This window comes from Lissotriton helveticus, chromosome 3_1 (assembly GCF_964261635.1).
Source record: "Lissotriton helveticus chromosome 3_1, aLisHel1.1, whole genome shotgun sequence".
Lineage (NCBI taxonomy): Eukaryota > Metazoa > Chordata > Amphibia > Caudata > Salamandridae > Lissotriton > Lissotriton helveticus.
The window spans coordinates 226232564-226245876 of record NC_136061.1 but is presented as its reverse complement, the minus strand read 5'-3'; the positions used below and the strand labels follow the sequence as shown (position 1 = coordinate 226245876).

Sequence of the window (13313 nt, the reverse complement as noted above, 5' to 3'; positions counted from 1 at the left end):
TTTTATTAAACAACTGTTCTCTTCTTATTTTGTTACAAATATGATTTATAATACCTTCATTGAGTCCCAATTACTTTAAGGAAGACAACAGGAAGTACTCCCGAGGTCGGGCTTACATCCCGCCCACCGGTAAAAAAAATGGTGGGGAGCCACGGCCAACTGCCGATTAGGTCAAGGGAGCCACAGGTCAAAAAAGTTTGGGAACCACTGCTCTAAGGGATTGAAGTGCAGGGGTATAAAAGGAGGTGTACTCATTCCTAACAGTGGGTACTAAACTCCAAGTCTCCTGGAAGAGACCGATATCGTAATTATCTATAAACTGTCCTCAGAGTCCCCCTGCTTAGTGCCTATCCCAGCTACCTTCCATGACAGAGTTTTTAGCAAGTCCTTAGCGTGCTCCACAGATACCACCTGGCTATGTGTTCGGGCACCCCCCACAGGTTGTTTTGGGTCTACAATAAAACACCACAAACCCATCTTCACTATTGTATGCCCTACCAGTGGGGATTATCGAATTCACCAAGTCACATTGCACTGGCCCGGTCTTGTAGTGCATAGTTCCCAAGGACTCTTCCTCCTGGGATCCTGGCCTTTTCACATGACTGCTGGGCACGTACAGATACTCACACGCCAGCCGTGAGGGAAGCGGCTTGAAAATCAGCTCTCCTTCCTCCAGCACCTGCCGCAAATCACCCGGTGCCACACGCAGCTGGGGAACTACATCACCCAGCTGCCCCGGGGGCCCACGCGGCAGGACTGACGCAGCACACGCGCCAGGAGGCGCCTTATCTTCAGGGAGCGCCGAAGCGCTCGGGGGGGCACGTACAGATACTCACACGCCAGCCGTGAGGGAAGCGGCTTGAAAATCAGCTCTCCTTCCTCCTGACACCCGCCGTGAGGGAAACGTCTCCAGCACCCGCCGCAAATCACCCGGTGCCACACGCAGCTGGGGAACTACATCACCCAGCTGCCCCGGGGGCCCACGCGGCAGGAGTGACGCAGCACACGCGCCAGGAGGCGCCTTATCTTCAGGGAGCGCCGAAGCGCTCGGGGGGCACGTACAGATACTCACACGCCAGCCGTGAGGGAAACGGCTTGAAAATCAGCTCTCCTTCCTCCTGACACCCGCCATGAGGGAAACGGCTCCAGCACCCGCCACAAATCACCCGGTGCCACACGCAGCTGGGGAACTACATCACCCAGCTGCCCGGGGGCCCACTGAGGCGCCTTATCTTCAGGAAACGCCTCTCGCCCTGAGAGTCACACGCGGGAGAAGCCCGGGGCAGGGCCATCTGTGGCGAGAGGAGCCGGGCCGCCCCCCTAAGAAGCAACTATGGGTAAGCGCAAACAGTTGGGCAATGATGACCATGGGGGTAAAGACAGCAAAGTAGCCCCCGTAAATGGAACAAGGTTTGGACTGCATGGAATATATATATAGGGGGGAAATATGCGAGCCCTTACCAGAAGATGAAGATATGGCCTCTGAGGGGGGAGGAAGACGATGAATAGTAAATCAAGGGGGTGGGGTGGTACATTGCGGACACGGATGTTGAGTCATGCAAGTGAAGGTTACTTAGGCTGCACGAGGCAATGCAGGAGGCGTAACTAAAGTGATATTATGGGCATGGTGGGAATGCTTAACTGTGAAGACTGTCTTTACGTTTAGAACCTTAAGTTAAAATGTTCTATATAAAATATAAAACAAAAGACCTTAGGAATGTGTTTCAGGAATGAAAATATACTTGCAAGGATTACAGAACTACATTATACGGATTGATTATGGCTCGTAACATGTGCATAGGACCTGTGCAGACTGTATCCAACAGTAATAAGATTGTGAGATTATACTGATATGAACCTTTTCAACAACATGTAAGTGTATATGTATGTCAAATCTTGAATAAAGGACTTTAAAAAAAAAAAAAAAAAAAAAAAGACAGCAAAGTACCACGAAAAATCAGAGTCCATTATCTCATATCTAACATCAGCAGTGGGGGCCATTAATCAAGAAATTGCCAATGGTGAGAAAGAGCTGGGGCTGGAAAAACCGGGCACTGAAGGGCCTATTGCAGGTCTGAATATCACGACCGTACCCGACTCTCATCCTGTACTCATAGTGGAAGTACCACCATGCGTAAATACCGAGAGCCCCAAGGTAGCAGAGACCCTTGTAAACGTGTCTTCTATCCCTCTTCGATTGCCGGATGCGGCACCAGGCCCAAGTAGTACACAGACTCAGGCCAGGCGTAATATCCCCAAGAAACATGCAAGCAAGGTTAAACATCCCAACATAGAGCCTGAGCACACCATCATAAATATTTTGGGGGACAAGATGGAAGAGCCGTTTAATGACCGCATAGAACCTTTGTTGGTGGGCATTGCCAAAGATATTGTTGACTCTTTGTACTCATGTGTGGCTGGACTACTTAAAAGGTGCGAGATAATGGACTCGTTCATAAAAGATTATCGTACCCATAATACACATACCGTGCCAGACTATAACACTAACGATAATGGCGGGCGAGAGAGTATGGAAATTGTGGGGTCTAATGCGCGCCCTGCTATCCCTCGATCTATTGCACCTCAGACTCAACCTCCATTAATTGCCAACCGGGGGACTTTGGAGAAGAATACGGGGAAGGTCACAACACATCCCAGCCTGGCTGCTACTGATATGAATATCAATAAGAAACAAACCTCACAGGCTATCACCAAGAAATTAGCATCTTAGCCTAGTAGTTTCACGTTGAATCTCCCACCAGACGCTGCCCCATTTGTGGCTGTGCTGACAGGAGTTCCACCGTTAGAAATTAATTGTAGCGAGACCACTGAGGACTTATTAGACAAAACCAGGAAATGGTGTATGCAGTACTCGAGTGGGGAGGATGACATAACACCACTCATTAACATGGTTAGAAGGGTGGGCTGGGTAGGTCACCAACCCAAAACTTTGGTTGGGGATTGGATTATTGTAAATTTCAGCAAAAATAATTTAGACTGTTTTAGGATGGGTCAGACCTCAAAGACACCGGTATTAGACCTGTAGCTTTAGGTTATTTCTATCCCCCACGAAACAATTTGGCAAACACTCGCACCCAGTCCGACGGATCCTAGTAAGGAAAGCAAATCATACCCGGGAGTGTGATGAATTTCCTGGGGCCCACATGCTGGTCGCTAATTCCTCTTCACACTTGCCTTTACAACATGACATGTGGCAGGGACAGGGACTACCGAATCTGCAGTGTGGGGGCCTGACTTTGTCTAATCGTTTTTCCCCTCTAAGCTCATTGGAGGAGGTCGACTGACTAGACAATTCAGGAAACTCACTGGAGGTTATTGCCCCTAAACCACCGAAAGACAACATCTGCAGAATCCTTAGTTGGAATACTGCTGGGATTAGATCTAAACTGCAGGACGAGAACTGGTTAGGAATTGTCAAAATGTATGATATCATAGCATTCCAAGAAACCTGGGACACAACAAACAGCCTTATCTTGGACGGCTATGCTCATTTTTATATTCCGGCTATTGCTGGATTGACAGGTAGAACGGGAGGTTTGGCTCTTTTAGTTTCATTGAATATGAATGGATCGTTAAAACAGCTCGATTCAGGTTCTCAAAATTGTCTAATTGTAGAACTATCTGTTACTAAACTCCCTACTATTTTATTCATCAACTTTTATAATTCCCCCGATAGTGTCAGTCTTAATCAGCACCTGGTGTCCCTTGAGGAATTCCTTGAAGGCTATAAAAACAACCAGAATACTTTTGAGGTTCTCCTCATGGGCGACTTTAATATTCATCCCTGTAGCCTGGAGTGTTCCCCGGAAGATGGCGAGGGCCCCCCACACTCGCGTCTAACTCACTTCCAACATACAAAGCAAGGGGAAGCTCTGGAGAGCCTCTTGGCCTCCTTGAATTTATATGAATCAGGCTGCGGAGTTGATGGACCTAGGTCTATTACATTTAAGGGCAGCCATACAGGAAGTCATCGATTACATTTTTTTGTCTTCTTTAGTTTTGCCAAATGTTATAAATTATAGGGTAGTAGACTCAGTTATAAGCAATCATAACCCTGTGACAGAGGTGGTCCCAGGGGGGCTTTGGAGTTTTAAAAACATGTATGTACTAACTGACATGGATCTCCGACCAAAAGATCAGGACAGAAGATTAAAATGGGCTAACCTGATCCCGGAATATTTCTTACATGATCTTTTGGGTAAGGTTGAACCCGAGGTGGGAATCTGTTTGGACCACTCAGCCACTAACATCAAAATAGTTGATGCATTCAACGTTATATGCCAACAAGTTAACAATGACCTGAGGACTAAAAATAAACCTGGCAACCATTGCGGCAACAGATGGTTTGACCATAACTGTTCCAAAGCACACTCTGCCCTTTACAAAGCACTGAAAGAATCGCCCAGAAATAGAGTACAAATAGCAATATTAAGGAAAAGATAAAAAAAAGCTATTCATGCTCGTAAATCCCAGATTAAAAACGAAGCCTGGACTGATTGGTTATCAGAAGAGGTCTTGCGGGATAGTGCAAAATTCTGGGCCATTATTAACCAGCCTTTCTTTTCTGGGGTAGAGAATAATAACATGGAATGTACCATCCCAGATGACTTGTGGCTCGCCCATTTTGGTAATATCTATTCCCAGCCGAGTCATGAGCCCTCTCAAGCGGCCCAAGCTCCCTGTCACTTATGGTCCATAATGGCTTTCGGGGAGGCAGACGTTGAAAAAGCAATCAATGATACACAAAAAAACAAGGCCACTGGACCAGACGGGGTCCCAGCGGACCTGTATAAGAGTGCCCCGAAATTCTGGGCGAAGATACTTACAAATGTCTTCAATGCTGTAAGAGTAAATAATATACCTGAGTCGTGGGCTAAGTCCATCATAATTCCAATCTTTAAAAAGGGACAACGGGGAGACCCTGTCTGCTATAGGCCCATCTCTCTAATTGACTCTGCTGTTAAAATCTTAGGCAGAGTCATATTGGGCAGGTTGTCAGACTGGCTTGAGGACAGCGGGATCATGTCTAACGCGCAGTACGGTTTCAGGGCTAGAAGAAGCACCTTGGATCAGTGCTCAACTCTCCAACTCATAATCAGCAAATATACTATCGCTAAGGAGGGGTCTCTATACATGGCCTTCATGGACCTCTCCTCAGCGTTTGACCTAGTCAATAGGTCAAAACTGTGGAAGATCCTTTTGGGATTAGGCATCGATCCCCCCTTAGTTGGATTTTTAGCTGACCTTCACTGTGGCCTCTTAGCATCAGTCAGAGTCACTCAAGCGGGGAGGTGCACAAGTCATTTCAAATCGTAGAGGGGGGTCAGACAAGGTTGCATCCTGGCCCCTCTTCTCTTTACATTGTACATAAATGCTCTAGAGCCAGCTTTAGCAGAGGTAACTGTGAACGTACCGAGTGTAGGAGAAACCAACATTCCGGTCCTACTATACGTGGACAAAGCAGTTCTTCTAGCCTGATCCGGTGTGGCCCTGAATAGACTGTTAGCCACCTTTGGTGATTTTAGGACTTCATTAGACCTGAAAATTAACACCTCAAAATCCCAGGTTATGGTGGTGGGAGACTTTGGTAGGAAAAGGAAATGTAAATTTTTTTTGCAGAGGGGAAGAAGTTAAGAGAGTGCCTGTTTTTTACTTATCTGGGTGTCATCTTTGATGAAAAAGGAACTTGGGGTCCCCAACAGAAGTCTAAAAGCAACGCAGTAGCCAGGTCATCTGCTGCCCTGCTGGGATTTGCCAAACGGCTGGGAGCGAGACCAATGGAGGCCATACTTAAAGTCTACAAAGCTAAATGCTTGGCAATAGCCACTTATGGCTCTGCTATTTGGGGATAAACAAACCAGGATAACATCCAGAAGGTGGAGAATAAATTCTTAAGATCACTTCTCTCCGTACCACAGTCCACCCCTACATTTTCAACTCATTCAGAGTTGGGGCTGGGGTTTGTTACAGACTTATTTATTGAAATCCGCTCCTGTAATTTGCTGGATTAAAACCTGGCTTAATCAGGAAATCTCCCTAAATCATATGATTCTTAAGGACTGCCTCGCTCTGGATAGAGCTCATAAAATTCCATGGCTGGTCTATATTAAGGCTATGTTGACAAAATTAGGAAGACCAGAGCTCTTTCATTCTCCAGGGAGTATTAAAAGAGAGGATGTAAGGGAGATTAAAATGGCCTTGTTAAACTGGTTTACAGTTGAGCGGGAGGCAATGGAGATGGAAAAACCGTTTGTTAGAAGAAACTATGCACTAATAACTTCCCCAGGGCTTGAACCCTACCTCACTCTGGTAACGAGACCGTTTCATCGGTTCCTTCTAACTAGATTTCGTTTTAATTTAATACATTTTACGTTAGGACATTTTAATACATGGGACACCAGAAAAGACCAAACCTTGTGATTGTGATAATTTTTCAACACAGGACACGCAACACTTCATGATATTTTGTGATCATTACGCAGAAACTAGGAAAAAATATTTGCTGCAGATCCTGAGAGAGGCTGGTTTTCTCCAAGTGAGGCCTGCTCCTGTTTCTGCAACTTTTATCTAGTGCACGTGTCACTTTTCATGTAGCAAGCTATTTGGTTGCATGTGCCCGTATTAACAAGAAGCGATGTAGGTCACGGGGTACACCATTTAACTCATGAATTATTTGCACATTGGTTATTGCTGTTTTTAAAATGAAATACTGAGAGAGTTTTTAAACATGTTTATTTTAATTTATGTGTATTTTATATTTATTCTGTATCTATATTTGTATTCAATGGTCTGTTGCTGCTTTTTTATCCTGTGATGTATTTGTATCTATGTCTTTTTTTGATTTCTACTAAATCGAATAAAAGTATTTTAACTGACTGACACATGACTGCTTCCGAGGCTCGACACTACGAGAGTTGTATTCAGTCAGTCAATATCTCCTAAACTGCCAGATCCAACTTGATTGTGTGGACCACTTCTGGAAACATGCTGGATATCATAATCATCGCTGTATCTAATCGGAATCTGGGTGTCACATTATAAATCCTGCGAGCATCCGTAGATAACAGCCTTTCAACCAAACCACAATCACTCAAACCCACCCTTACTACATCGTTAATCTGTCCAGGGATCTTAATACGCTCTGCTCTTAGGATGTCACTCCTGATAATAGAGCATCACCCTTTCACATGCCTAAGCCAACAAATGACCATGTTAGCCAGGGAATCCTGATCTTCCCAGCACCTTGGGGCTACCTTTGGAACATTGAACAGAAAAAACTGAACCTGCTCAAAAGTGAGTTGCTGCGGTCCCAGAGCCACTAGATCTCTTCTATATTGGAGGTTGGGGGGGGGGGGGGCTTATATGAGCTAGGCGGGAGGATGTTTGTATAAGTTGGTACATATACCCATAGTTGTTGAAAACACCAGGGTCCTCCCCCTGTTCGGCCTCTACCCCTCCCAAATGTGTAGGACCCTAACCCCTGCCCCCTTCATGCCAGATTCTCCCTCTGCCATACCCAAGTTTCTTGGAGTTTGCTTATTCCAGAAGCCTGTTAGCCACCAGGCCAAATACTGTTTGTACCACACAACCATGGGGAGCAGGGGCTAGTTAGAATGAGAGATCTATCTGGGCCTGGGCTAAAGATAGACTGGGAGTCTGGAGGGGATGCAACTACCTTTGGCTCAAGCACTTGTTGTTTGGGGGCTCTGGGTTTCCCTAGGGGACGGCAGACATAGCAACAGTTGGATTCCCCTTTGGTGATTTAATATGTTTGATGTTTGTTTCCAAGGATTTTATGGTCCGTTTCAAAGCTCTAACATTGTCCCCGAGCCCCTCGATCACCTCCATTAAGCTTATAAAGTTTAAAAGAAACCCTGGGTAAATCAGCAACATTAGCCCCCACCTTTTTAACATTTGCGTCAATATTTTGGGGACTCAAGACAGCGAACCTATTTTCACATGTGACATCAGAATTCACTACAATCACTGCACTGTCCCCTGTAAGATGGTCGGAGTCATCAGAATGATGGTACAAGTCCAAAGGCAAATCAGACAGTAGGGGGAGAGCCTTTTTCCTGAAACATCTCTGGAACGCTCTTTTTAGATTTTTTTTCTTTGTTTGGAATGCCTGGGTTTTGGGCAATAGAACATGGTTCTGGTCATCTGAGAAGTTTAGTATCTTTTCCACTTCTTGTAGGATATCGTTAATCCTGTTCATAACACAATTATCACCCACTGTAGTGTGTCCTTTTAGCAATTGGTGGGTCATGCGCTACCTCCTGAGCCTTTTATTTCCCCATCCTACTTACGCAAGGATAAATGCAGACTGTAGATTTGCCAAACAAAGCACACCCCCTATACCTTGCTCGGGTGCTTGCCGGGCTTAGGAAAAGGGAGCACTGGAACAGAAAAACAACAAACACACAGTACCTGTATGTCAAGGTGTTCCAGATGGGCCCTCCCTTGGCCCGGGAGCGTCACATGCCACGGACTCAAAGAGAGCTTAAGTGTGCTTTGTGCAGATCACAGGTGCGACAACGATGCAGGGCTCCTCTAGACCCCTGCACTCCTGGGACAGGCAGTCCCTCCAGATGGCAACAGCGTTCAGGCTCCCCCAGCATAGACTTTCTGGCAGACTATCACCAAGGCTAAAGTCAGAAATTCCAGCTTAAGGGCGCTGCAACTGGTGCAACAGCACTGGGTATTGACCTGGAGAAGGGGCACTGTCCCATGGGGGGGAAAGTGGGGGGGAAGGTGTCTGTGTTTCAGGCAGCAATACAATTGGCAAGATAACTCTTGTTATTAATTTTCCTGCTAGAGTGAGAAATTGGTGTTTTCCCTAGTGGCAGCTTTGACTCGTCATATAGCAGAGCAGAGGGTTAATATGCCTGCAGCAAAGAACTGATCTTTATTTTATGTGGATAGCTGAGTGGGTTAGTAAAACCAGCCTTTACGAGCACTTTAAAAAAATGAAATGTATGCAAGAAGTGCTATGGAGAGATGAGGGGAAATTTTGCCTAGCGTTCGTAAAGGAATTAGAGGTGGTGGTCATGGGGTCGGGGTGCTAAAAAAAGATAGTTGCATCAGGCGCCACCAGTGCTAAAGCCTGCCCTGCACATGTGCAAGGAGTTCAGGGAGGAATCAGGTCTCAGGGTGAATTATGAAAAATCCCACCTAATGCCGGTGTCTGAGAAAGACGACCATCACCTCTTGGGACATAACTATGACATTCCAGTAAACCCAGAATTCACATACCAGGGTACACAGCTTTGGAGCCGCAGAGATGCTGGGACCTAAACATAACCAAGACACCCCCTGTAGAACAATTGAAAAAGCAGCTGGACAGACTTCGCAATCTGCCGCTCTCCATGTTGAGAAACGGGGCAAGTTGCAAAAATGGTTCCACTATCCCAATTTCTGCATATCCTACAAAACTATCTGTATGTCCTCCCTGGTGATTTTATGGTTTCCCTGAAAATAATAGTTGCAGGCTACGTCTGGCGGACAAAAATGCCTGTAGTGGCGTTCAGTAATTGCAACAAATCACTGTATGGCCGCTGCCTGGGTTTTGCAGATATTGGACGCTATTACCACTAGGCTAAATTACTCGCAATAGATGGTCGGGCTGGAAATCAAGACATAACATAACATAATCCACATTTGTAAAGCGCACAATCACCCGTAAGGGTCTCTAGGCGCTGGGGGCCGTAGGGAAGATTAAGCGAGCGAGCCCAGAGTCACATGGTGCTGGGCCAACCTGCCGCCGGAGATCGAACCCTGATCCCCAGATTCCAGCGTCAGTCGCCCTGGCCGCGGCGCCACACCTCTTCCCGCGCATAGTCTTCTACCTGGACAGTATTTGAGCATCTAGGTCTCCTCCCTACATTACCTAGATACACATTGACTATTGGCATCAGGGCCTGAGAGACATTAGTTGACATGGTAAGATAATGGGAGAAAACGCCACAGTGGCATAGTAAGTGGCTCCCGGCATTGCCCCAGCTATCCAGTTCCTCCAGATGAGACAATTTTGGAATATAAAAGATAGGAGATGTGTGAGGTTCGTCAACTATAGAATCATTCAGCCAACTGCCAGAGGAACTTGGGCTACACCAGTAAGAAAAAGAATAACACTTTCACTTATGCTGGACACCAACCAACTTAAATTGGTTACAAAACATTGCTCAAAATGTTGACAGTATCTGAAAGCTTCACAGAATGTCAACTTTACATAAAATGCAAATTTGTCCTTCTTCATACCAAAGACAATCACCTACCTGCTCACCAAGCATTGGTAATGCCAACAGATCTGAACGGAGAGTGTCTCTTCAGTCAGTAAAGTTTTTGTTTTTAGGCACTCAAGTCAACAAAGGGCACTCTGTCACGGATGGATGACATATTCATGCATGCTTTTACAACGCATGCCTTTACAACACAGGCATTGAAACGAACACGTTGTTACCACATGTTACATTACAACAACTTGCCTTAGGGAAGCCCTGGACTTTGTAATAGTATATTTTACTATTCCAACTCCTGTCTGTGCAACAGTAGGAAAGCTGCCTGATTGAAAATCAAACAATGCATTCCCTAAAGTAAGTCGCTGTAACGCCTTTCATTGTAAAAGAACGCGTTGTAACAACGCGAACGTTGTAACAAACGCGTTTGTTGTAGTGCCTGCATTGTAATGCCACTGCGTAGTTCTGTCTGCGTTGTAAATGCAGTTTCCCTTCTGTCACTCACTGAATCATTCTTGCATTCATCCACAATAAAACACACACACATTCAAGAATCATATGGACAATAAATTGAAAGAAACAAAGTAGAAAAAAATATAACATGCTGCCACCTAAACTTGATGGCATATGCATGTGACATAAAAATTAAAAACAGCAGCTGGGAGACATTTTGCAGTGGTACTGTACATAGTGTATTGTTGTAAAGTTCTAACATAGCTGCTATTTTTAAAAGCAACATGTTGGCCATCTTGGAATGGTAAAAAACAATAATGCATTATACATATTCCATGACAGATGTCGTGTACACCTCTCGCTGGACAGCCATATTTGAATGCCAAAGTGTAGAGTGAATCACTGTAAGACACAAAACTCCTCACAAAATGATATAGCCAATGGTAGACAAGGGCTAACCCATTACACATTACAGAAGGATGACACAGGCAGAAACAGGGCTATATTAAAGATCCTTTATGTATGCAGTTGTTTTTAATTACAAGGTCCTTACAAAAAGTGTCTAGCAAGGATGATCACAGTGGAAATCTTCCACACACCCATGGTCTGTCAAAGGAAGTAACCAACACCAAAATCCTTCTTTACTACAGTAACCAGTGAGTCCTGTAACAAAAATGCCTGTCTACAAGAACAATGTAGTTGCAAGCCATCTTTAGAGAACTATTAGCATTAACATATGTGTTGTAACTACAGTTAATGCTTATCTAACTCCCTGTTCTACCCATCTTCCCCCCCCTTCTCCTTATCGCAAGTTGGTACATTCCCCTGGACTGCCGGGCGCTCGCATTGGAATGTTGACAGAGCGTGCCGGCGTCCAGGTTGACAAGCTGACGGCATTCTATTGTGATTTACTTTAACTGAATAAATATATGCTGGAATAATACTCACGTGTTCCTCATCACTACATTTCTTGGCGACGAGGTGGAGGAGACTGGGCCAGGGACAGTTATTGCCGTTTCCCTGGAATGAATTTATTGCTTGTCGACGGAGGAAGAAAAAACGGAGCCGGTGAAACGAAGAAAAGGAGCAAGCGGGTGACTGATGCTAGCTGTCACTAACAGCTGCCTAAGCTTCACAAGTAAGGAGATTAGGAGTGACAAGGGAAACGAAGTCAGAAGACTATTTAAAAAAAAAAACACTTTGAGAGGGCTGTTAGTTTAATCGGTTGCCAGGTCGGGCATCGCGTTGCCTGCATTGACGTTTAATTACAAAGAAAGGGCTGCAGCGTAATTGCAGTGGTGGGGCGGCGTGTCATCGCTCACACCTTTGTGCCGGGTCAGGCACAGGCTGCGAACGGAGGGGAAGAGTGCTCTGTGAGGGGCGGCTAGCGGAACTAATTACTTGGTTCTCCTGCTGTGAGGCGCCCTGAGTACATCGCCCTGCATTATGCCCTGGCGCGTGTAGGCTATAAACACGTGGATTCAAGTGAGACTCTTCGTTTTTATCTCAGGCTTTCTGCGCGCATGAACTGACGGCGCTGACTGAAACACCGCGCTATGCAGAGCGCTTACCGGTAATCTCTCCCAGAGATACGTGGTGACTCAGGAGTTTATTTTCGTTTCCCGCTTCTGTGGATGAACTTGAGAAAACAGTGTTGAAGGGTTCTGAGGCAGCTGTTCTGAGGAGTGCACGCCAGGTTACCTCAGCTCCATTCTAATCGTCTTCCTGACAGGATCCATTTTTTTTAGGGGAAGTCTCTCCACAGGAAGTTCCCGCCTGCTGGTGGGAAGCAGGCAGTTACATCGGACTCAATTTCTAGACTGTGGAAGCAGAAAGAGGACTGCATAAACCTCCGTGTTAATTATATTTTCTCAAGTGTGCTAGTACCACGTGACATAATAGGAAAGTGTGGTTTTTGTGTTTTATTTTTTTATTGTGGTGAATACAAGTGCATTACTCAGTTTGTAACCATAGCAAACAGTGGTAAAGGGTCATTCTCAAGTCTTTAGAGTACTGTTGCTCAGTGTAGAAAATATAGACCCACAAGGATTTCAGGAAGTTTATGGCAATGGCAGGAGCAGGAATGAGCCAACCCCCGCCTTTTCTCAATGAATTAGGAGAACCAGTTATCCCTTGGAGAAGGTGGGAAGGTATCTTCAAATCTTATTTAATAGCAATTGGGGGCAGCAACTACACTAATATACGCAAACAACATATATTGCTACATAATTTGGGCACACATGGGAGGAAAATATATGAAGACATAACAGGGAGATTGATCGAGGATGAGCAAGAGGAGGTTGAGGAAGGTGTCAATGTGTATGAAAGCACACTGAGGGAATTAGCAGCTCATTTTAAGGAGAAAATAAATGTGGTGATGGAAAGACATAAGTTCTTTAAGAGAGTACAGAAGAGGGAGGAGAAAGTGAGCAATTATATAGCTGTGTTGAGGCTTGTCAGCCACATGTGAATTTGGTCAACTCACAGACTCTTTAATAAGAGACCAGTTGGTGAGGTGCACCAATGAAACCAAGATACAAGAGGAGTTACTGACCAAGAACCCCAATCTTGAGGAGGCAATAAACATAGCTAAGGGTTTAG

General features: G+C 45.3%; 1 protein-coding gene across 4 annotated transcripts in view; it reads right to left on the bottom strand.

The window, feature by feature from the left end:
• Window positions 1–13313, bottom strand: part of LRWD1 (leucine rich repeats and WD repeat domain containing 1) — a 262211-nt gene that overhangs the window by 241052 nt on the left and 7846 nt on the right. For 2 of the 4 annotated variants that reach the window (XM_078679668.1, XM_078679670.1), the window contains exon 2: window positions 12284–12532. The exons of the other annotated variants lie outside the window; for them this stretch is intronic. The gene's annotated coding sequence lies outside the window, so the exon portion shown is untranslated. The remainder of the gene's footprint in view (window positions 1–12283; window positions 12533–13313) is intronic. 4 annotated transcript variants of the gene reach the window in all.